This window comes from Podarcis melisellensis (assembly GCF_964234715.1).
Source record: "Podarcis melisellensis genome assembly, chromosome: Z".
Classification (NCBI taxonomy): domain Eukaryota; kingdom Metazoa; phylum Chordata; class Lepidosauria; order Squamata; family Lacertidae; genus Podarcis; species Podarcis melisellensis.
Window position 1 is genome coordinate 43,738,829 of NC_138547.1, and position 24,392 is coordinate 43,763,220.

A 24,392-nucleotide genomic window follows, 5' to 3' on the forward strand; every position below is an offset into this window, starting at 1 on the left:
GGCCAATGCCTTAGAGAAACTGTGTCAACAGAACACCATAAAATAATACCACGGACTTTGCCAACATGGTACCCTCCATATGTTTTGGACTAAAATTCCCATCAACACTGGGTAAAACTCATAGGTTGTCCAAAACATCTGGAGAGCACCAGGTTGGCAAGTGCTGGTATATGACCTTCTTATTCTATACATATTTCCAGTGTCTACTCAAAAAAAAAATCAACTGAGTCCAGTGAGCCTTACTCTGAAATAAGTATGTATAAGACTGAGCTATTATGATCATTTACCTGTTGATTGAAACAGCAGGTCACTAATGCATCAAGAAAGTCTGAGCAGCTAATTCCATCGGGATTTAGACATGCTGTCACTCAATCATAGGTCCCTTCCTTCCCATTCTACCTGCTGGCATCCCAATGTTGTTGTTCTGTCCGCTTCATCACATTGTACATTATTTGTGCACAGCTTTTATATAAAATATTTTTAAAATATGTAAAATAAGAATATTGTTATATAATATTATGTTCTATAACATAAAAATGCACACTTTTCAGTGATGTGCAATTGTTTTGTAGGCATCTTTTATGCAAAATACATGTTTTTGTTCACTGAAAATTCACTGTAAAATCTGGAGAAGTGTGTAATCTTAGAAGGAGCTGCATTCTGATTCCGAGGCAAACTCATGAGCGTCAGGTACAATTTTTCAATCAAATCCTCTCCCCCCCCCCCATCCCAAATTAGAGCCACTTTTAAAACTAGTTCAAGAAATTTGGTACTTCAAAAACAGGGTGCTTCTTGAGGCATCTAAAGAGGCCCTTAACACAATCCTCTGTTTGTATCACTGCAGTGGAAACTAATCCATAACACTTATTCATTCACTCATCTATCTTTCTTTTTTGCCCTTAAAATGTTGGTTTGTTGGCTGGATGATGAGCACATCCTTCATCTCTTTAGCAACTATTTTTAAAAAAATAAAAAAAAATGGTGGTGGGCACATCATTGCTTGACATATACAGATGTGCAGATTAAAGGCTTGTTAAAAACAGCCCTTGAGATGACACAACATTTCGGCTTTGAAAGAGGCATTGTGTTAACTTATAGTGGTGATGATGTGCATTTCATGCTAAATTGCCAAGAAGGTAATAACATACTATAAGGCATCGTAATGATTCTATTGAAGTACCATCACATCCTTCAAAGCCTTTGTGCTTTTGATGAAGGCTTCTTTCCCCCTCTGTTATTTTACATGAGCCCATTCTTTAAAGAAGGAGAAATAGTTAGTTCAGACAATGGGAGATTCAAAATCACTAGAATACTTTGAATTCAATGGGAAGAGGAAGTTTGATTCTCTTACTGCATATCATGCTCAGTTTGCTGTAATTGGTTGCTACTTCAGACAACTAGAAAAAAATAGTATGGCTGCTATAAAATAGGCTAATTCTGGCTTCATTCCAAACCCAGTTTAAACCCACTGAACATCAAATATATTATTTGGAGTTTGACTTCCTCCTACAAGAAGCATCAATGACTACCAACTTGAAAAACTTTAAAGTAGTATTAGACAAATCCACAAAGATAAAGCTATGAATATCTACAAGCCATAGTGTTCATCTTCTACCTCAAATTAGTTCTAATTGTTAGGAATAGCATAACACATGGGGGAGGTACGATTGCACTTAGGTTCTGGTTTTAGACTTCCTATAGTTATTTGGTTGGCCACTGTGAGAAAAGATTGATTGACTAGATAGGCAAAAATTTTGTTTTTTGTTTTTTTATTAAAGATTTTCTTGATTTACAAAAGTGTGTGCAATGCCGCTCGTATTTTTTCCCCATGTAACATTTTTACAAATAGGTTTCATTTGTTGAGACATTAGGAAGAAAAGGGGGAAAGAGATGGGGGGTGGGGTCGGGTGGCAATGTTTCTATTTTACTTACTATATGTAGGGTTTGGTGTCAAGTGTTGCTTGTGCAGGTTCTTTGCTGTTCGCTTGTGTTCCTTTGGTGGTGAGAGAGGTTGGGGTTGGCCTAAGATGTGGTTATTCATTTGTGGTTGGCTGTGGTAGTCTTTGTTTTCATGTGTGAGTGGGGTGGGTGTTTTGGATCAGGTTAGCCATATTGATTTGTATGCTGTTGGTGGATTTTTGTCATTGTCTTGTTGGGCTGTGTATGTGATAAAGGGAAGCTGGGCTGTTTCCCATACTATTTGGTACCATTGGTCCATGCTTACTCCTGATAGGTCTCTCCAGTGTCTGGCTATGGTGCTTCTGGCTGCTGAAAGTAGCAATAATTTTGCTACTTTTCTTAACACTGTTATTCCTACTTTAAAAAATGTTTAGAAAGAAAGAAAGAAAGAAAGAAAGAAAGAAAGAAAGAAAGAAAGAAAGAAAGAAAGAAAGAAAGAAAGAAAGAATACAATGACTCAACCCCTGTTTTGTTATTAAGATGCGTGAAATTTGGTTGTGGCTCCCAAAAATGGTAAGAAAAAACACTCTGCTTTATTACTGATATATGCTACCTTACTTTGTTATGTTACTGATTTATTACGCTGAGCCCTTCTTAGAACTGGGGTGAATGTAGGTAACTCAGATCTATTCATCACCCTCCAGCCAAACATTGACAAATTGTGAGTATTTACAGATGGGGCCAAGAAGGAGGAGTACATGGTTTGAGTAGGAAAGTGAGGAGGTCGAAGTTCCAGTGATAACTACCAGCATTTCATTGTCCCAGCTTGAAATTTATGGGGTCTTTTCTACCCCAGCTTCTGCCCTCCTAGTGATGAGCTTTTGGCTAGTATAAAATCAACCAAGTAATAAGAAGCAAAATAATTGACAAGATAATCAGAAATTTGGTTTTCATGGCATCCTGGGAAAAATTAAAAATAGTTCTCCAAGGCAATAGCACAGTGCATTCAAGCCAAAAGTTGCTTGACCATACATAGGAGCATAAGAATAGCCTGTGGGACTTAGACAATGGCCCATCTAGTCCTGCTCTCACAATGGCCAGCCAAATCCTGATGGGAAGACCAAAAGCAGGACCCTAGCACAAGAACATTCTCCCCTCCTGCAGTTGTCAGCAACTGGTATTCAGGAGTATAGTACCTTGGACCATGGATACAGAATATCCCCATTGCGGCAAGTAGCTGCTGATAGTCCTAGCTTGCATGAATTTTTCTAAACCTCTTTTAAAGTCATCCAAGTTGGTGGCCTTGGATTGAGCATAAGTATGGAGCCACCACTGAAATGGCCTGTTCTCATGTTGCAGCCCTCTGGATTTCTCATGGAACACAGGGAAAAGGGCCTCAAAGTGTGAATTTGGCCCTCAGACTGAATTTGCTCAAATTCTTTAATCCTTTAGAGTGTCAGTGTGGTCTACAGCAAAAAGGTAAACAGCATTTCTATGCGTTCTGGTTTCCATCATGGTGTCCCATTGCACCAGAAGCAGTTTAGCCATGCTGGCCGCATGACCCAGAAAACTGTCTGCAGATAAACACTGCCCCCCTTGGCCTTAAAGTGGAGATGTGTGCCACACCCCATAGTCAAATTCGACTGGTCTTAACTGTCCAGGAGTCATTTACCTTTTACCTTTACTTTACAGAGGATGATCCTATGTTCAGAGAAAGGAGAGCTGAAGTAGTCTTGAAGTTGCCCATCAAAGCAGTTTAGCAGCTGGGCAAAATACCGAGGCCACCTGGTCACAGACTTCCCAACAATGGTGAGATGTGGTGTGTGTGTCTGTAGCAACTATTCATATAAATTAGAAAATAAAATTGCATACATATCTTCATCCTTTATGTCATGTATTTTAGTAATTTCCTTTTTGGGAGGGCATGGATATGCATAACTAGCCACCCAACTTACCTTAGTCCTGTTAACCATGGATAAAATAAACTATTCATACACATACATACACACCACTTATGTTGATGTTTGCTCTTCTGTCCTTGGCTTAAGAAGAATGGTATTGAATTCTTGGATTTATTTAAGCAATTAAAGGGGATTCATTTGTCCATATTTCTATCTTTGACAAACTGATCACGAGAGCTCTACCTGACTTTAACCTAAGTTTGTTCAACTTTGATAGGAAACCAAATTTCCAGGAAGCAACCCAATGCCCAAATTCCTAATTTCTGATTGAAAGAAAGCTTTATGGTCACTTAAATCTGTATTAAAGAAACCTCTGCATGATGTCATGGTCAATATGTAGAGGAAGTTTACTAAAATTAGCTAATACCCTTGGTGCATGCATCGGCGATTGCTGCTCCACCGAAAAAGGAATTCAAATACAATGAAAGAAAAACATGTCCCTAGGAGATAAAATAAATCCAATTGACTCGTGAAGCCCTTGCTAAGACAGGGCTCTCATCCAGCATTTTTCAATGAGAGCCTAACCTCAGAAGAGCTGGCCCCTCCCCATCTTATTCTGTAAGACCTTTCGCTCAAAATACGATGGAGAGTGATGGTAGATAATAGACAGTGCTAAGTAATGAAGGAAAGAGAAATTAAGAGCTGAAGGCACAGGAGAAAGGATGTGTTTGGAAATGGGATGGGGAATCAGTGAGGTGGAAAGTTATAAGGATGAAGTTTCAGATGTTGAGATACTGGCCTCAGACTTTTCACACCTGAAGCAGAAAATCTCTCTCACATACACACATACACAGACACACAGAGATTCCCACTCTTGAACGGAGCTCATTTGGTTTTAACAGCAAGTCAAGTTGCTGAGTGTTAGAGGAAAGAAAGGGCTGCTCTTGCATTTTTCCATTTAAGGTTTTGGTAGAGAAGAATGAAAGAAATTCAAAGGCTCAGGAGATTTTTAAAGACCTGGAAAAATTGTTTTGCAATAAGGTGAGGAAGGTTTTATACAAACTTAAGCTGTGGCGCTGACTTGGGCCCCAGGCTGTGGCTGCTGAGTGTGTGTGTGCTCCGGGGCCCGAATGTCCTCCACGGGTCCTCTGTTGAGGCCCACCGTGGCTGCAGATGCACCCTAGAAGCATGTCTGTGGCCACAGCAGACCCCCACAGGAGCCCCACAGCGGAGGCGCAGACCACGGCCCAGTTGCTGCCATAGTGTCAGTGGTAAGGTGGTGGTGGGCTGTGGTGGTAGGCTGCAGTGGTGGCAGTGGGGGACAAAGGATGGGCACCCAGAGCAAATATTTTGTGGGTGCCTGGGCCCCCACGGCTCCCTGGAGCTGGCACCAGTAGTGATCATGGTGATGATGGTTATAGCCCGCCCATCTGGCTGGGTTGCCCCGTCCACTCTGGGTGGTTTCCAACACTTATAAAAACATAATAAAGCATCAAACATTAATAACAGCAACCTGATCCAATACTAAAAAGTCACAATAACTTTATTTTTTTTAATTTTAATTTTTCATTTTCTCATTTTACATGTATTTTGACAAATAAATATCAATCTTAATATAATTAATCCAAATTTTATTCGACTTCCCTCCCCTCCTTTCTACGATTACTTATTTTACATCTTTTTTGTTACTGCATATCCAAGTTATACCTAGCTATTAACTTCCCATTATATTCCCTTTTAGTTCCCTTTTAATTATCTCTTACTATATCAGTTCATATGAACCCTGCTTATATTTTAAGTTCTTTACAGTGTGTCTTCAAATAATCAATAAATTTCAACTTAAACATTTGTGTTTGCCATTCTAGCATTTTAGACATTTTAGACATTATTTTTTGGTTATTCTCTAGCAGGTCTTTCCCAAATTGTGAGATTTGGTTAGCAAAAATATAAGTTACAATAACTTTAAAATAAACATATAAACAAAAAAAAGCAATATTCAATAATCCATTAGAATATAATAGTAAACAGTGAAATTAAGTATCAGCAAATAATAAACAGTTTACACTTATCAATTACAATAAAGAATTACTAAACTATAATCAATAAAAATTATGGCAAGACACAGTGCATAAAATACCACAAAACATACAAAACCATGTAAAAGGGTCAAACTGAGGAACAAAGACACACAACTTATAAAATTAATTTTTAAGAAATATCCCTAAACTCCTCTTCTTTCTTCCCAGCTGCTTCTGCTGTTCCCAAAGTCATGGTCTGGGAAAGGGCTGGAGGGTGGGGCAAGGCAGGTGGAAAAGGCATTGGCTGATTGCCATCAGAACGTCTCTCTCCCTAATAGTACTGCGACAGAATCACTATAGTTCCCATTTCTTTTTTCTCCCCTCCCCCTGCCCCGTGACTTGTTTATCTTTTTTCAATTATGGTCCTCATAAATTCACCACCAAAGTAGAGTATAATGTTGTTGACCTTTCCAGGCCTTCAACTTAATGTTCCCAATAATGGGCTGGTTGATATAATCAAGTTCTTTATAAGCTAATATGAGCTTTATTCGCTTTTGTTTATTATGTGGGAAACTTACTTAACAATTTTCTTCATAAGTATTGTAATTAAAGAAGATGTGACACTTGTCAATGATGGCATAACTCATTCAGGAGAGGGCACCAAGTGTGCACATCTGTATATTTGCATGAGAAACATATCTAAAAATAATTTCACAAAAGAGAAAAGGTTATTCAGTGTACATAACCCATGCCAGCTCCAATTATATGTTTCGGCTTTGACTATTTAGATCTTGATTGGAGCAACATAGATGTGATGAGCTAATTGCAGAGCAGACAGTGCCCTGCTCTGAACTTATGGACAGTAGCGTAAATTAGGAACAAACGCTGATGAATTTCAATGGGTTAGAGACAATTCTTGGATGGCGCAGCATAATTTTGTACCACTTATCAAATTTCTTCTGAAATATATGGATCAGAATTCATACCAAATTTGGAAAGTGAGCATTATTCCTGGAACTTGGTCAGTGTCACCCTTAATGTATGTTCTCACCTTTTGCAAACACAAAGGTATTGTAAGAGTCCAGGGCCATCACCTTCACATACAGCTGGCTTTTCACTTCTTATTTAGTAGTCCCTGGTCTAGCAGATCACCATTACAGGTCTTGCTTGGGAAGTTCACCCACTTTCTTTGGCTGCGGGCTGGCATTCCCCTGTGTGCCCGGATCTGACGTGCAAAGTCCCAGGCAGCAAATGAAGCCTCTGAGCCAAGCTTGCTGCCTGGCTAATTGGTCCTGCCCACTCGCCTAATCAGTGAATTGCAAGTGGGCATGGGCCACCATGGATTGGGCTTAGTCTGCCCCTCCAGTTTATTGCATAGGCATGTAGTTTGTTCTGCAGTCACTTTTCATTGGATCTCCCACCCCCTTTTATAGAATCATAGAATGGTAGAGCTTTAAGGGACCCCAAGAGTCATCTAGTTCAACACCTGCAACGCAGGAATCTCAGCTAAAGCATCCATATGACAGGTGGTCATCCAACCTCTGCTTCAAAACCTCCAAGGAAGGAGAGTCCACAATCTTCTAAGGAAGACTGCTCCACTGTTGAACAGATCTTAGAAAGTTTTTTCCCGTGTGATTAGTCGAAATCTCCTTTCTTGAAGAACCCAGTTCCTTCAAGCACTCCTTGTAAGGCTTGGTCTCCAGACCCTTGATCATCTTGGTTGCCCACGTTCTAGCCATATGACATATTTTTCATGGGTAGACTCATCATAGCAGTCCATAGTTAAAAGTAGAAGTCAGCAAAAGTGTGTCCTCTTTTTTGCTCTTTAAAATATGGCAACCTCCTTCTTAAATTGTGGTGCCCAGAATTGGACACAGTATTCTAAGTATGGTCTGACCAAGGCAGAATAGAGTGGTACTATTACTTTTACATGCTGCTGTTGCATGGTTATGGCATAACCGGTAACCATATTGGGGGCCAGGTTGGAATTTTCTCAGTTGGCAAATTGACATTAGTCTTCTGCTTTTTGCCATCCTCGTGGCAATTGTCACAACTTTGGTGGTTTAGCCATTGGATAAGTATAGTCTTTTTTCTTCTTCTTGCATTTTTGTTTTATTTCCAAGATTTTTATACTGGCCTTCCATCAGTTTCCAGCAAGTTAAAAACAATAGAATACAACAGCCACTATAACAGTGTTATTATTTAATTTAAAAACAGTAGAATACAATAAGCAATGTTACTTCTTTATTTGGATAAGTATAGTCTTGGTTTTGGTCACATGGGTAGGTTGACATCTCTGCATGGTTCCTTCAAAATGGGGTATTCCATTAAAGGGATCTAGGGGAGATACTTCTGTCCAGAAGCCCAAGTGAGAATGAGAGGCCACAGCACTCCCCAGATGCAGTCCAGTAGTGGAGTTACCCTTTGATATAGGTCTGGGACACCCTCATTTCTAGTTAACCCCAAAACTCAAGTTCTTTCAGCTGGCAGGCCGGAAGCGCGGTGGGGTCTACACAATGCCTATGCCAAGCCTACAGTCAATAAAGTTGTGGTCTGATTTCACCCAAATACTGTTTGCCACGTCTTATTCTTGGTATTGGGGAGGACCAAAGAGTTGGGGGGATGCCTTGCCATGCAAGAACAGTGCTTTTTCTTCTTCAGGGGGTACTCAAGGGTACACAGTACTGGCATCTCCCTCTCTTTTTTGCACTTACTGTAACAACTTCATAGTGCATATTGGCATCTACTTTTCTAGGGGGGAGATGCACTGCACAAGAGTGTCAGAGTATTGTATGGAAGGTCAAGGTTTTCAGCAAAAATTTAGAGCCTGTTTTCAAATTTATTGATTAATGTAGATCTGAACATTTAAAATCATGCATAAAGAAAAAGTGACTTGCCTGAAGTGTAAACAATTCTGGGGGAAAATATGCTAATGGTCTGAAACTATAGTGATGCCCTTCCTTGACTGAAACAATTGTTAAATGCACAATGTTGAAAACTTGGAGCCTCATCTCAATTCAATGAGAATGTCACCAGATTTTGTACCTCAGTTCCTTCTATAAGCCTGCTAACAAATTCCCTGGTTCTTCTGGATCACACACCTGCATTCTTATCACTGCATTTATGTCTCTACACATGTCAACTTGCATGGTATTTGAACCCTGTGGTGCTTTGATCATGATCTTCTACCTACTCTCATTAGCTACAATCCTAATGTGTCACACATTTGATTATTGAGCACAGAAGGTTGGGAGTGAAGGTTTTATCGGATTCTAGCTCTTACATGTTCAGTAATGTTGGCCTTGAAATGTAGCAAGAGAAGAGATAGGGAACCCTTTTAGGTAGAGAGCCACATTGCCTCCTGGGAAACCTTCCAGAGGCCAATGCCAGTTTTAGGCAGGGTAAGAGACAAAAGCAGGTAAAGCAACAAATTCAAGTTTTACCATTGTATAGTAGGCTAGTTGCTATACACTCACACTCAACCCTCTCTTATCTTCTATCTAGGAAAATGCATCAGAGTTGTGAGGAAACAGCAAAAGCATTCAAGGTGGCTTGGAAGCAGGGCCAGTTAGGGGTGTGGCTGGACTAGGTGGGCCAGGGAGGGTCCTGGTGGTCAGCTAAAGGGGCAGAAGACTCCAGACCCCAGGTGTAATAGCTAAGAGTGATATTTATGAGCTGAAAAGTGATAATGTCCAATGCTCACTGGATAGATGGATGGATATTCAATCATCCTCCACTGCCAAATCCAAAATCTGGACCCAATCATATTTCCCAAGGGCTTACTTAGGAGCCCCCATGCCCTGATTGCTGCTTTTAGTGCCTGGGACACCCCTGATGCAACTTTTAAGCCATCAGGAAGGGAGAGGATGTGTTATTTAAATACCAAGCTGGATAAATAGTTTTATGGGAAATGCCACTTATTTCATAAGGCAGCCAGGTATTACAAAAGGAAAAATCTCGTATTTTGAGTCGGTTTAATGTAGGCTTAGTAAAAGCATTACAATCACCTTTCCCTGCCAATCACATCACTGGCAAGCTATCACACAAAGGGTACAGGAAGATGTTAATAGTGCTTGAACCAAACTCTGACATTTCCTTACCCACTAAAACTCCCATTCAGGCCAAGGAGAAATCTGCATATAAAGAGATCCCAGAGCTCAAAGGTGATTAAGTATTTGGTATAATTGTGGCACTATCTCAAACCCCTCATGAAAATCAGACCACAAGTTTAGTGACTGTAGATGTAAGAGGTGTGGCATAGGTGTTGTGTAGACTCAAATCAAGCACTTAGCACTCCCCAAGCGCATTCAAGTTACTCCTTGATGTAGGTCAGGAACTCCCTCATTTCTGGTTGACCCCAAAATGTAAGTTCTTCTGGCAGGCAGGCCAGCTGAAAGCATCTCCCTTGGATCCCTCTAATGGGATGCTCCATTTTGGAGGTGTCAGGCAGAGACTACAACCTCCCTTCTAACCAAGATTATGCCTATACAATGCCTAAACCACCACTCAAGCATTGCTCACCATCAAACCACTCATATCTGAAGCCAAAGCCTTAAGCATTCCACCAGATCAGACAACCAAATATCATTACCCATGTCAGTCAGATGCACTCCATCACGTCTGAATATGGCCTCATTTTTCAAAGTAATATTAGGGTGCCGAATTGCCATACCACCCAGGAACTGCACCTTGCGCTTTACTCTACGATTTAAACTCTTCCTGGCTCGATTCATGACAGATCCCTGGAGGATGCAACTCCCCTGGCCAAACCAAAACCGCCTCTCCAGTAGATAAGACCAGCAAAGGATGATCTGTGGGTACTGAGCATGTAAGGTCTCCAAGTGCTTAACAATTGCCCTGCTGAGGTCAATGCCTCTCCATTCACCCAGCTCATTCTCACCCACCTGGAAAACAATGAAATCAGGTGGACCCAACAAGGAGATTTGATTTGTCAGAAGTGGCAGCACGTGATGCCATCTCATTCCCCTCTGAGAGATCCAGGATATCTGTACGTAGGAAGGAAGACCCAGGTTCTCTTCCCAGATTGATTCTGTTGCACGAGCGTGGGCCCAATGCACAATACTGTGCCCGCAAATCCAGACCTTCTTAGGTGATAATCCTGCAAACCAAAGAACAAGATAATATGAGATCAGGTGCACTGGGACACATAACTCTTGTATGACTCAGAGCACCATCCCCTGAGGAATTTAATTCTAGCCACTGGAAGGCCAAATCTGGGGAAGGGTCTGGGCTGCAAATGGTGGTAGCTTTTTTCAAAACCCTGGAACCCCTGGAAAACTGATATTTGGCCAAGTAAGGCCATGGATGAGCAATGGTCTTGGGCCAGGTGGCCTTCTCCGGAGGAACCTGGAGGTGTCACAGAGGGGGGAGGGGCCCTCCTGAGAGGACACTGCCATATTTAGCATGGCACCTCTGCCCAGCTGATCAATCTTTGAGCAACAAATCATAATGGTACCTGAGGCCACACTCTGGGAAATGTCCTCCAAGAGATGGCTCTTAGATTGCCTTGAATTGCCACCCACAGTGATACATTCACTAATATGTAGAGCTCTGAAGATGGCCAAGGAAAATGTCACCCTGAAGAGATGGTGTTCGTACCAGTGGCATAGCGTGGGGGGTGCAGGGGGGCCGGCCGCACCGGGCGCAACATCTGGGGGTTAGGGTTAGGGGGTCAAATCCACGGGTTAGGGGGCGCAGATTACTTGTCTTGCCCCGGGTGCTGACAACCCACGCTACGCCACTGGTTCGTACCTTGACCAGCAGACAGATAAAATGATTTATCCTCTACAATTATTTAAGTTCTGTCATGTGCTTTCTGAAATAACTATTGTTAGTGCTGGTATGCTTGGGGGACAGGAAACAGAATCTGCCTTATACCTTACACGTTGCTAAGTGGCATATATGCCCACTTAGCTGCTACACCTGCATTTCCTGAAATTCTGGTGGTTGGGATAACCTCTTCCTAACACTGATCTTTGGTGTTTCAGGTCAGCACTAGATGAGTGCATCCCTGCCCCCCGTCTCCTGACCTGCAACATGTTATTTATACAATAACCCTGCATTAATAGTTTATACTGGGCCATCCATACACCCTTCCAATCTATTAGTTGTCCTGTGATGCTTCCCCAATATTACCTCATTATTTTAAGACTGGAGGGACATTCTTGCACGATAGTACAAGAAAAGGCAGTGCAGCTCCTAACCCTGGTGTGCACCTGATGAAGCAGTTGCCATAACAGAGAGGCCCCACCCCCATTCTCAGTTTATGTATCTCCCCCACTCAAGCTGCGCACAAGCTGGAAAAGTCTCTGCCTGTGTGTAACCTACTTCTGCTCCTCTCTCCTCTCTTTTCAATCCTCTTCTGCTCCTGGGAGACAGTGGACAGGAGAGGTTGAGGCAGGAGAAGGAGGTGTAGAAACCCCTGACTCTACACCAGCCTGACCCACCTCTCTTTCCTACTGTTTTCCCCTCTCCAATTCTGCAGCTTCTCTTGCCTCTGCCTCACATCTCCCAGCTGTTACAGGCTCCTCCAGATCAGTGATTCTTTCTTTCAAGTCAGTCTATAGCCCCCGTTTTTCCCAGTGCCCGCTAATCAGAATCCAACCACCATTCCTCAGTGTTCAGTCAGTCCCTGGCAGGCCACATATCCTCTCAAACCACACCCCTCATCAACACTGCTTTGCATCTTCATTGGGTGTTTTTGCCTGACTTGAATATGTCTTCGAACTTTGTGAGAATCGTATTTATTGCTCTGCCTTTTGGCTTTATTCCCAATAAAGGAATATAGTCCGCAGAAGGGAATCTGGCCCTTTGGTTGAAAAGAGTTCCTTACCCCACATGAGAAAATGCTTTGTTCCGCCCCAACTTTCTTTCCCGGAAGATACAGGTGTTCTTTATTTTCTTATTTGTGTGCTTCTAATTATAGTACAGCATTTCAGCAGCCTTGCAAACCTTCTTAAATAGAAAGCTTGGGAAACAGTACATTGAAGGGTGTGTGTGTGTGGGACTTTGGGAAGCTACTTCCAAATAGAACAACTCTATAGAACTGTTACCATTAACAGGATTGAGGGGGTTTCACCAAGATATATAAACCTCAATTCAGATACATACCAACACATCAACAAATGCATGTGCATGTATGTGTGCCCCCCCCCCCAAAAAAGTTATGCAAGATGCAGCACAGCTTCTATATGGATTGTATTTCATGATGATATTATTGTGAGGAAGCTGGTGAAATGTGTTTTGAACGAGGTAACTGTTTGTTGGATTTGTTCCTGGTTGACTGACCAAACCCAGACAGTGCTCATTAATGGTTCTGAGTCATCCTGGAAGAAAGTGACAAGTAAGGTGCACAATTGTTCAACGTCTTTATAAATAACTTGGGACTCAGCTACATTGGCAAAGAAATAGCACTTTATATGTGTTGTTTAAGCATTCTGACACTGTGACACTAGATGGTGATGTGGAGTTCCACACAATATAAAAACACAATGAAACACCAAACATTAAAACCTCCTCTATACAGTTGTCTTAATTACTTGACATCTAACAGGACAGGAAGATGTTCCATAGGGCAGACACCACTACCACGAACCCTTTGCCTGGTTCCTTGTAACTTCATTACTTGCAATGAGGGAACCATCAGAAGGCCCTTGGAGCTGGACAATGGGGGTGGAGACACTTTGTCAGGCATATAGGGCCAGAGCCATTAGTATACATGTCCCAGTATTTCTTATTATTTCTTTTCTTAAAAACAACAACAACAAAACCAAGCAATGAATTCTGAAACCCTATTGAGGATGAAAAGTGTTAGAACACAGCCCTTCATGTTGCATTTTCGTTCAAGCAGTTGAAAGCTCAACCATGTTTGGGTTAAGAAGGGTTTTTGTTTTTGTAAAGGAGCTGAACGGACATGGAAAATAGTGATCAGATTAGATATTGGATTACATATCTTAAATGTCATTTGAATGAGATAGCAGAACCGGCACAAAACTGTTGACGCATGAGATTACAGGTGTTGCAGACATTGATTGGATTAAAGAATTGTTGCATAGTTCCCTGCTTCAATTACCGTATTTTTCCTTCTATAACACGCAGATTTTTTTCTTCTAAAAAGGAAGGGGAAATGTCTGTGCGTGTTATAGAGCGAATGTGTGGTCCCTGGAGCCAAATGGTGCGAGGGGAGGCAAAAAAAAAGCAGGCAAAAATCACGAGTCTCCTAGAAGGGAAAGCTGAAAAGAGGAAGTGGCTGCTTTCCTGCATTCTGCCTCAGGGTCTTACTGCCCACCCGCCTCTGTTTCCTTGCTGTGTTTGCTCAAAGGGAACAAAGAGCAGGGAAAGCCCCTCCCCTCCAGGCAAGCAGAGGTTTTCACCTCATGCAGGAGGGAGAGAGAGAGCATGCGAGCTGGCTGGCTTGGGTGGGTAGGTGAGGGAAAACTTTTGCCTTCCTTTCCTCCCTCCCAGTAATACCCCTCTCCTGCATTCTTAGCCAGCTGCTTCTCTGCACACCCCTCTTGTGCTCCTTGTCTGTTCTGTGTTTTTCCTTCCCTCCCCACTTAAAATGTGGTTAAAAAGCATGGATCCACATGGATCCTCAGGATCTTTGCATTGGGTCACCCCAAATTCACCATAAGATCACATAGCATGTCCATGGCTACAGCCTGCCCCCCAAAAAATCATGCACCCACTGTTGCCTGGGGCTGCAATGGTGCAAAAACGTGGTTAAAAAGCATGGATCCACATGGATCCTCAGGATCTTTGCATTGGGTCACCCCAAATTCACCATAAGATCACATAGCATGTCCATGGCTACAGCCTGCCCCCCCCCCAAATCATGCACCCACTGTTGCCTGGGGCTGCAATGGTGCAAAAACGTGGTTAAAAAGCATGGATCCACATGGATCCTCAGGATCTTTGCATTGGGTCACCCCAAATTCACCATAAGATCACATAGCATGTCCATGGCTACAGCCTGCCCCCCCCAAAATCATGCACCCACTGTTGCCTGGGGCTGCAATGGTGCAAAAACGTGGTTAAAAAGCATGGATCCACAGGGATTCTCAGGATCTTTGCATTGGGTCACCCCAAATTCACCATAAGATCACATAGCATGTCCATGGCTACAGCCTGCCCCCCAAAAATCACGCACCCACTGTTGCCTGGGGCTGCAATGGTGCAAAAATGTGGTTAAAAAGCATGGATCCACATGGATCCTCAGGATCTTTGCATTGGGTCAGCCCAAATTCACCATCAGAGCACATAGCATGTCCATGGCTACAGCCTGCCCCCCCCCCCCAAAATCACACACCCACTGTTGCCTGGGGCTGCAATGGTGCAAAAACGTGGTTAAAAAGCATGGATCTACATGGATCCTCAGGATCTTTGCATTAGGTCACCCCAAATTCACCATCAGATCACATAGCATGTCCATGGCTACAGCCTGCCCCCCCAAATCACACACCCACTGTTGCCTGGGGCTGCAATGGTGCAAAAACATGGTTACAAACCATGGATGCACAGGGATTCTCAGGATTTTTGCATTGGGTCACCCCAAATTCACCATCAGATCACATGTCTGTGGCCACAGCATGAAGCACAAAAATGATACATCCACTGTTTCATTCAGAATGTTTTTTCCCTTGTTTTCCTCCTCTAAAAACGATGTGCGTGTTATGGTCAGGTGCGTGTTATAGAGCGAAAAATACGGTAGATAGATGTAAACAGTGCAAAAAAGCAGTCTATATAAGGCCAAAGAGAACTATTTAAATAATTTGAATGAACTAATCCAATGGTTCTTAAAGTGGAGCAGTGACATGCGGTCAATGGACTAGGGGGACCAGGTTAGTTCCATTAAATGTTCCTAGTAAATTAGAATAATAAATTATTAAAGCCTGGTGCCTCTTTCCCAAAGCCCAGGAAGCTTCTATCCAACTTAGGATGGGAGGCACCCTGCTACAACTGGGACCTGCCCAGCTTTGGGAAGGAGACAGTAGGGCTACAACATCCTTTCAGAGGCCTATCGCCTCCTTCCCAAAGCCCATGAAGCTTCTCCCAATTTAGGGAGATGTGATGTTCATGCTTGCAATATCACACACACACACACACACACACACACACACACACACACACCAGCCTTGCAAGCTGGCACCTCTGGCCCTAACTGTTTTCCTACAAAAAATTCCACTGCACACCACTGGAGTAGAGTTAATGGCTCCCCTTGCATACTTTCATGTCATTTCTGAAACCACAATGGGGGGGGGATGTTAAAGAGCCAAGGGTTTCTTGAAAGTTTATAGGTCAAAAAGGCAAGCCACTTTTCAGAGTATTCCCACCCCAAGTTAAGGTGAAAAATGACTTGCTTTTTCAGCATTGCAAGTAACTAATGCTGGAATATCATAGGAAGGAAGTATTAATGGAGAGAAGTAAAATTACTAAGGTTCAGAACTGGGAAGCCATTGGGCAAGGAACCTTTGAAATGCTCCAAATGAAGAGAAATTGTAAGATTTACCTAAATACATTTAAAATGTACCATAGAGATTTTTCTTTCATGCTATGTATTTATATTATAAGATGGAATTGTCAAATGTACTTAAAGGTACTTAAAAACTCTAATAAAAAAATGTTAGCGGCTGTTAGTGTAGAATTACACTCCTGAAAACAGAAGATTAATTAACATTAATTTTGAATTATGACAAACTGGGTTAAGATAATTACTTGTGCAGTGTAATTATTTCATTATAAGGCAACTTGCATCCAAGTCTTTAGCTAAGAAAGAAATTGGTTGTGACATTTGTTCCTGTGTTTTGCCATTCTTACCCAACAATTTGGACTTCAAAGATATTTCAATTGTTGCCAGATGGAGATGAAAAGATGAGAGATCCCCTCTTCCTCCCCCCGCCCTCGCTCCTTATCAAAGCCTTCACTGTGAAGAACTGAAGCTAATTGGATCAAGTAACAAAGAAACTATTGAAATTACAACCCGAGAACAAACAGACAGTATAACAAAGAAAAAGAAAAACCCTAATATGGGTGAGCACTATCATACAATTTTATTAAAATGAACCCTGTATTATTTTATTATTATTATTGTACCAAAGGTGGAATGAAACAGAAACAAAATTTCTTGCAATAAGACATTCTCCTTTGAGATCAGTCTATATCTGGAGTAAAAAGACAAAAGAGAGGGAATCCAAAGTAATATTTTAAAGGTACTTATTATGTTACTCACCTTCTGCCTGCATCATGTGGGTGGTGATAAGTGTTTTTCACCTTTAATGGAATGTCAAATCTAAGGGCAAGCCAGAACACATAATTAAATAGTCAGACTGTGATCACTTATAAAAGGATACTAAGACCCAGAATGGGTTTCTCAAAAAACAAGTCATACCAGATTAATCTCATTTCTTTTTTCCTTTTTGATAGGATGACAAGCTTGGTGGATCAGGGGAATGCTGTGGAAGTAGTGTATCTTGATTTCAGTAAAGCTTTTGACAAAGACACTCATTCTTTGCAGAGAAGATAGTAAAATGTGGGCTTGATGAGGAAACTGTTAGGTCGACTTTTTGCTGGTTGACTGACCAAACCCAAAGAATGCTCACTAATGGTTCCTCATCATTCTGGAAAAAAGTGGCAAGTGGGGTGCTGTAGGGTTCTGTCTGGGCCAGTTGTTATTCAATGTGTTTATAAATTGCTTCAATGAAGCTGAGGGGATGCTCATAAAATTTGCAGATAACACCAAACTGGAAGGGGTAGCTAACACTGTAGAAGACAGAATTGGGATTCAATATGACTGTAACAGGTTGGAGAACTGGGCCCAAACAAACAAAATTAATTTCAATAGGGACAATTGGTAGGTCCAGCTGCACTAATATAAAATGAAGATTACCTGGCTTGCCAGTGGTATGTGTGAAAAGGATATCAGGGTCTTAATATATCACAAGCTTAACATAAGGCAACAGTATTATGTAGCAAAAAAAAAGCAGGCGAGGGGTCCTCTGATAAATTCATCAAAATCTTTCTCCCTGTGAGTATGCCTGTAAGGATTGTTGCAACATTAGGGGAAGGCATTTGAGCTGAGCCTTAGTGTGGGGTTTGGGACTCGGGACTAGGGACGGTAAAAGAACTCTTCAGTCCCATTAGCTGCCTTTACTTTCTATCTCCAAATGGATTTTGCATCCTTAAGCACACTTCTCTTCTTCATCTGACTTTGTCCAGGTTCCCTGACCAAAATACTTTCACCTCAGAGCAAGAGTGTTCCAGGCTCCTGAGCAGATGCTGGTCTTGCATGCATCATTTAGATCTTTTCACAAACAATTAGGAATTTAATTGGGAGGTTTGCTGTCAGAGTTGGACTTCCCTGCTGATGTCTTCCCCATTCCAAAATCATGAGCACTTACTCCCTGACCTCTGGAAAATTAATCATATCCATAAATAACTTGCTGGTATGACCAATCTTCTCTCAAACAAGAAAAAGAGTGCAATCCTATTCATAGTTATTCACTTATGTTAAGAAATTTATAGACCACTCATATGATAATATATATCAGGACAATGTAGAGAAAACCACAAAATAGAGTATAAAACATATACAATGACTAACACAGTTAAAGTCTAACAGTATAAAATGACCAAGGGACAATAATTACAAATTTCTTTTGGGGAAAAAAGCTTGAGTAAATAAAAACAGTCTTCCATATGAATCCTAAACATAGATTGTTAGTGCTTGCCTTCCATGAAAGACTTTGGGATCTTAAATTTCTGCGGCACCCTGTGTAACATAAAAATTTGGAACAGTCCCGCCTCTTGCCTTCCATTTTGCATTATAGTTGTAGAGCTCCCTGTGGCACCCCCGAGGCTCTGTGCCCAATGTGATTGAACCAGTCACACTCCTCTAAATCACTTGTGATGCCTTATATACAATGGGTTCTGCTGGTTATTGACCAAAATGATATATATAATGTGCACAAACTCCATGTTAATAGGGCCACAACAATGAAAACCATATTACTGGTGGTCACAGAGCAAATAGCAGAACCACTAGGAGGTTCTCAGTCTGGAAGCATAGTAGCAGAGAGAAGTGTAAAGAGAGAGGTGGTCACTCATGTAGCCTGGCCCGTCAGCATATAAGCAAGAAGCAACATCTCCAACCTTGTCTGGTAGCAAATGGGCAACTATTGCAGCTGCTTCAAAAATGTACAATACGTTGTGGTCGTACTAACTTCAGTTTCTGGATCAATTTCAAGAGCATCCCCACATAGAATGCATTGCAGTAATCAAATTTTGTGGTTACAAATGCATGGCCTTACTTGGGAACAAGTTGCACACAACCTACTGATAATTTCTCTTTCTTTCTTTCTACTCAGAAGCAAATTAAATTCAATGGAATAGAAATGCATATTCACTGGGACTCACTTCCAAGTAAACCTCTGTGGAAAATATGAATTCTGTATTATGGATCATTAATATGAATTCTGTATTATGGATCATAAGTCTTAGTATGAAAATGTACTTATAGAAATATGGTTTCTGCACCTCAAAAAGAATAGTATAGAGCTGGGAAAGTTTCAGAAAATGGCAAGCAAAATGACTGAGGGGTTGGGGCACCCCCCCATGTGTCTTTGTGCTATGATAAGGCCTCTGAATTGAGTGTGGTGGGATATGTGCATGTGCAAAAACCTCTGGCATTTGCATGAATTGAATTAAGAATGTGTCAATTTGGGTTCTCTTGGTTTCTCATTTTCCCAGTCTTAAATTCATTATGCCACATTTCTGCAGTGCTTTTTCTTTTTTAAAAATAAAAATCCTCATGAAAATTCTTCAGCATATAGTGCAAATTTCTCCAAATCAACACATTTCTGCATGCTGTTTTGTTGACTTCACATGCATTTTTCAAGCAATTTATCTTAATATTATGCCTTTTGTATGTTATTTCCAGGAATATATTCATTTCACGTATTCCCCTCTCTAATAAGTTCATTTTTATAAACTTTCACTGGTTAAAGAACTGCAACGCAAAATCCAGGTAAGTGCAATTTTTGAAAAATGGCTATGTTTACAGATAGATGGTTCCATGATGGTTCTCATGCTGTTTTGACAGGAGTGGCTTTAAATATAAACTGAATTAAATTTCTTCCCCATCCTTAAGTGGAATGTAGTCTATTGTACAACATTATCTTTTGTTCCCTCCCCAAACTTTTGCCTCTGGCACCACCCACCACAGGTATGTGGCCTCTGAAAGATTGCCATTTGGAAATGCTGGAAAGGGTTCTTCATCTCTGCTGTAGGGAATGCAAAAGGTTGTTTTGGAAACAGTTGCTAAGGGGGGAAACCTATAGTAAGTCCCCCCAGATAAACAGTTTAGGATTTAGTGGATCTCCAGCTCAGATGGTTGATTCCCAGCTCAATCAGGCTCAGCCTGAGGTAACTTGTCCTTCCCAGGTCAGAAAGTTCCTCAGAAGGAGTGTTCTGCGTGTGTAGCAGGGATGGGAGTGGGGAGGGAATGGCTGGATCTCAAGCCTATGCAGCTCAGTCACATGATCTTGTTTATTATTATTACGTATTTAATATATTGTTTGTTTGTTTGTTTGTTTGTTTGTTTGTTGCATTTGTATACTGCCCTTTATCCAAAGATCTCTGGGTGGTTCACCGCATAAAAATACAAAATAAAAACACAATACGTAATTAAAAACAAGAACAAGGACATAAAATGTTAATCAGCCGAAGTCTGGTTGAAGAGGAACATTTTCATCTGGTGCCTAAAGATGGACAATGAAGGCTCCAGGTGAGCCTCCCTGGGAAGAGCTTTCTACAAAAGTGAAGCCACTGCAGAAAAGGCCTGTTCTCATGTTGCCACCTTCTGTACCTCTCGTGGAGAAGGCACACGAAGAATGATGGCTGCAGGGTCTGGGTTGGTTGATATGGGGAGAGGTGGTCATTGAAGCATTGCAGTCCTGAGTCATTTATGGGTTTATGGATCAAAACCACCACTTTGAATTGAACCCAGAAATTAATTGGCAGCCGTGTATCAGGCCAGGATCTGTGTAACATGCTCAGATAATCTTTCCTTGCTGAACAATGAGGCTGGCGAATTCTGCACCAAGTTTCTGAACGCTACATCTAACATGTTGCAGTAACCTAATCTAGAGGTTACCAGAGCAAAGATATCTGAGATTTGGCTATCACCCATAGAGACACATCTGGGATTTGGCTATGTCCAGATAGAGACACAGCTGGGACACCAGCCAAAGTTGATGGAAGGCACTTCATGCTACCAAGGCCACATGAGCCTCAAATGACCCACAAGATGAATAACCACTCATTCAGAGGAAGTGTAACTCCATCAAGAGCAGGCAACATCCTATCCATCCAGTCTAAGGAACCATTCAGTGACAGTCTTACCTCAAATGAGCTTCAGCTTGTTGGCTCTCAGCTAGTCCGTTACTGAGACAAGACAATGGTCCAGTGCCTCACCTGCAGCTGTAAAGAAATAGAGTTGTCTGTCATCGGCATATTGTTAACAATGGACAGTGGTACCTCGGGGTACATACGCTTCAGGTTACATACGCTTCAGGTTACAGACTCTGCTAACCCAGAAATAGTACCTCGGGTTAAGAACTTTGCTTCAGGATGAGAACAGAAATCGTGCTCTGGCGGTGTGGCAGCAGCAGGAGACCCCATTAGCTAAAGTGGTGCTTCAGGTTAAGAACAGTTTCAGGTTAAGAACGGACCTCCAGAACGAATTAAGTACTTAACCCAAGGTACCAATGTACTCCAAAACTCTGGATTACCCCACTCAGTGGATTCATGTAGATGTTAAACAGCATGGGGGATAAAATTGAAAACCGAGCATGACCCTTTGGAAACAATAGTCCAAGTAGGACCAGAACAACTGCAAATGAGTGCCACCCACCCATAACCTGAACAGCTATTCCAGAAGCATACCATGGTCAATGGTACAGAAAGCCACCAAGAGGTCAAGAATTAACAATGACACATTTCCCATGTCTCTCCCAACAGAAGTCATCATACAGGCTGACCAAAACAGATTCTCCACCAAAACCAGGAAAATGATCCAGAACAACAGTTTCCTCCAAGCAGTGGTAGAGGAAGGGGGGGTGCGGACCGCCCTGGGTGTCATCACTGAGGGAGAGGGCGACAAAATGACAAAATTATGAGGGTGGTTTTTTTTTAAAAAAAAAAAAATCAGCTCCTGAAACTTTTTAGTTCGGACCACAAATGTAAGGAAATGCAGCTGGCACTGGGTGCGACACCGCGGGGGCACCTGCAGTGTGAATGAGCCAACGGCAGTGTGGGACTTGTTTCTGCCCTCCACCTCTCCCTCAGCCACCCTACAGTTGAGGGGGAGGCAGTGGAGAAGCTCCACACAGTGCACCCCGCCCCCATGGGTGGCAGGATGCACTCGCCACACCAGGCCTCTAAAGTGCCTGGATTTGGCCTGTGGCCACCCACTCAATAAACTTGCCCAAGAAGGGGTGATTAGCAAATGGCCAGCAGTTACTTATATTTTCTGTGTCCAGGGAGGTTTTATTGAGGAGTGCTTTTACTACTGCCTTCTTCAAGCAGGCAGGGACTGTTCTCTCTTTACACCAGTTTGCTTTATACCAGCTTCTTGTGAATATGATTGGCCCCTTAGTCTCTTTTTCTATGGGGTCCTCTCAGTGGCACATTGTATTTACTTCCTTCTATTAGCACATTGCCCTCAACAGATTTCTGCTTCCTTGATCAGTCTTTACTTTGACAGTTTCCTTCATTTTTCTCCCTCTAATTACTAACTTTTAAAATTTGTACTATTACTGCAGTGCTGCACTTTGGGGGAAAGAACGGGTGCTTGTGCTTACTGAAGGTATTCCAAAATTGTCATTCTGTCTCAAAAGAGAAATGATCAACCAGCTAAACCAATAAAAAGGAAAATCTTTTAACAAATATGAAAGCATGTTCAATTTGTGAGTGTAACCCCTTGGTGATCCTGGTATGAGCAAAATGCAATCCTGTATAAGAGATGATTCATATTTCAAAATAGAATATTGTAATATTGGCTAGAGGGTTGGGGGAAACATAGCAATAAAAACAGTAAGGTGGAGATCGGAATGTCAAAGAACGTAGCTGGATATTCCCCAACCAAATTTCTTTATCTTTTTTAAAACTGAAACATTGCTTTTAAGGCAATGGAGCAAGGATGGAGAACTTTCAGATGTGGTTGGATGACTTCCAAATCTCTTCTGGAAAAGTACTCTACAGCATTGGCCCAGTGGCACCAAATGCCTAGCTTCTAGTTGAAGCCAGCTGAACTTCTGAGACACATAAGACAACCAACAATACTGCTCTGGATGATCTCAGTGATCAAGCTGGGATAAGTGGGTTAAGGTGACCATTGAGGGGTCCAGGACCTTGAATCTGGCCAAGCAGCATATGGGCAACCAGTGAAAATATTTTAGCAGTTAAACAAGGCTGTCAGGGAAGAAGGGAAAAAAGCATATCCCATGGTGCATGCATCCAAACTATTCTGATTACTTCAATTCATGGTGTATAGGATATGTAGTGTGTCCTAAGATTGCAATTATACTGCATTTGTCCTACATCTTCATATTAACCATTCATCCAACCCACATTTTTCAATACGTTTCTCCATCACTTTCCTAACTTCAGAAAGTTTTTTTTTCCATTTTTTTAAAACCATATATCTGTTTAAATACGGCTCAACTACCAGTTTTGAAAACTCTCCCCCCCCCCCTCCGAGGTGTATTTCCTTTTTTACTTGGCAAATCTCCCTGGAAGGTCTGACTACCAATTGACTATGTACGCAAGTGGGATTGTAGAGTATTGTAATATTTAAGACTCATTTTGACCTAATTATTAACTCGTGGAAAAGATTTATGAATCTGAAATTAATTTTAATGGATTGTTAAGAACAGAAGACGAGAATTAAGGCTTCTAGCCAAAGTACGGACTTATCTGTTCTGGATTGAGATAAAACGAAGAGGTTTGGACATGTGCCTGGTACAATTGGCAGAAAGCAATATTTCCTCCATTTTGGGATGTATCGCAATGGATAATAACAGGCACGAAGAAGGGAAAGTGAAAGACATGGAAGAAAATAAACACCCATACAGAAACATGTTGTTTGATTTCACTCACTTGCTAGATGAACTCAGAGGCTGTTAAAAATGAATGATTTATGGGAGTTACCTAGGCTAATTAAGAGAAGCAGCACAAATGTCAGATGATTGCCATCCCCTGACCTCGGAGCATGGGAAGTCAACCAAAGATTTATAATTTGGCATAATATTTGGACTGTTTGATTATTTTATAATGTTTTTAATGTGGCTTTTGTTGGATTGTTAAATTGGAAAATTTAATAAATATTTTTTTTAAAAAAAAATAATAATAAGATCAATTAAAAAAATAAAAACAGCTAACTTCCTTAAAATGCCTGCTGAAATAGAAAGGTCATAGTCAAGCACTTGACTTAGTCAACCAAGAAAAAAGCATGTCTAAATTCGAGAGCCGGCGTGATGTAGTGGTTAAAAGTGGTGGA

At 41.6% G+C, this 24,392-nt stretch overlaps 3 long non-coding RNA genes across 3 annotated transcripts; 1 reads left to right on the forward strand and 2 right to left on the reverse strand.

Moving 5' to 3' along the window:
- Positions 1–8,095: 8,095 nt before the first annotated feature.
- LOC309361848 lies at positions 8,096–9,925 on the reverse strand. The gene is made up of 3 exons (XR_014164665.1): positions 9,041–9,925; positions 8,400–9,007; positions 8,096–8,338 (listed from the first exon to the last, which is right to left on the reverse strand). It is a non-coding gene; the product is annotated as an uncharacterized lncRNA (long non-coding RNA).
- Positions 9,926–14,366: 4,441 nt separating this feature from the next.
- LOC309361370 lies at positions 14,367–15,130 on the forward strand. The gene is made up of 2 exons (XR_014164455.1): positions 14,367–14,795; positions 14,965–15,130. It is a non-coding gene; the product is annotated as an uncharacterized lncRNA (long non-coding RNA).
- Positions 15,131–17,065: 1,935 nt separating this feature from the next.
- Positions 17,066–21,299, reverse strand: LOC309361608. Its single transcript, XR_014164558.1, has 2 exons — positions 21,236–21,299; positions 17,066–17,126 (listed from the first exon to the last, which is right to left on the reverse strand). It is a non-coding gene; the product is annotated as an uncharacterized lncRNA (long non-coding RNA).
- Between the last annotated feature and the right edge of the window lie 3,093 nt (positions 21,300–24,392).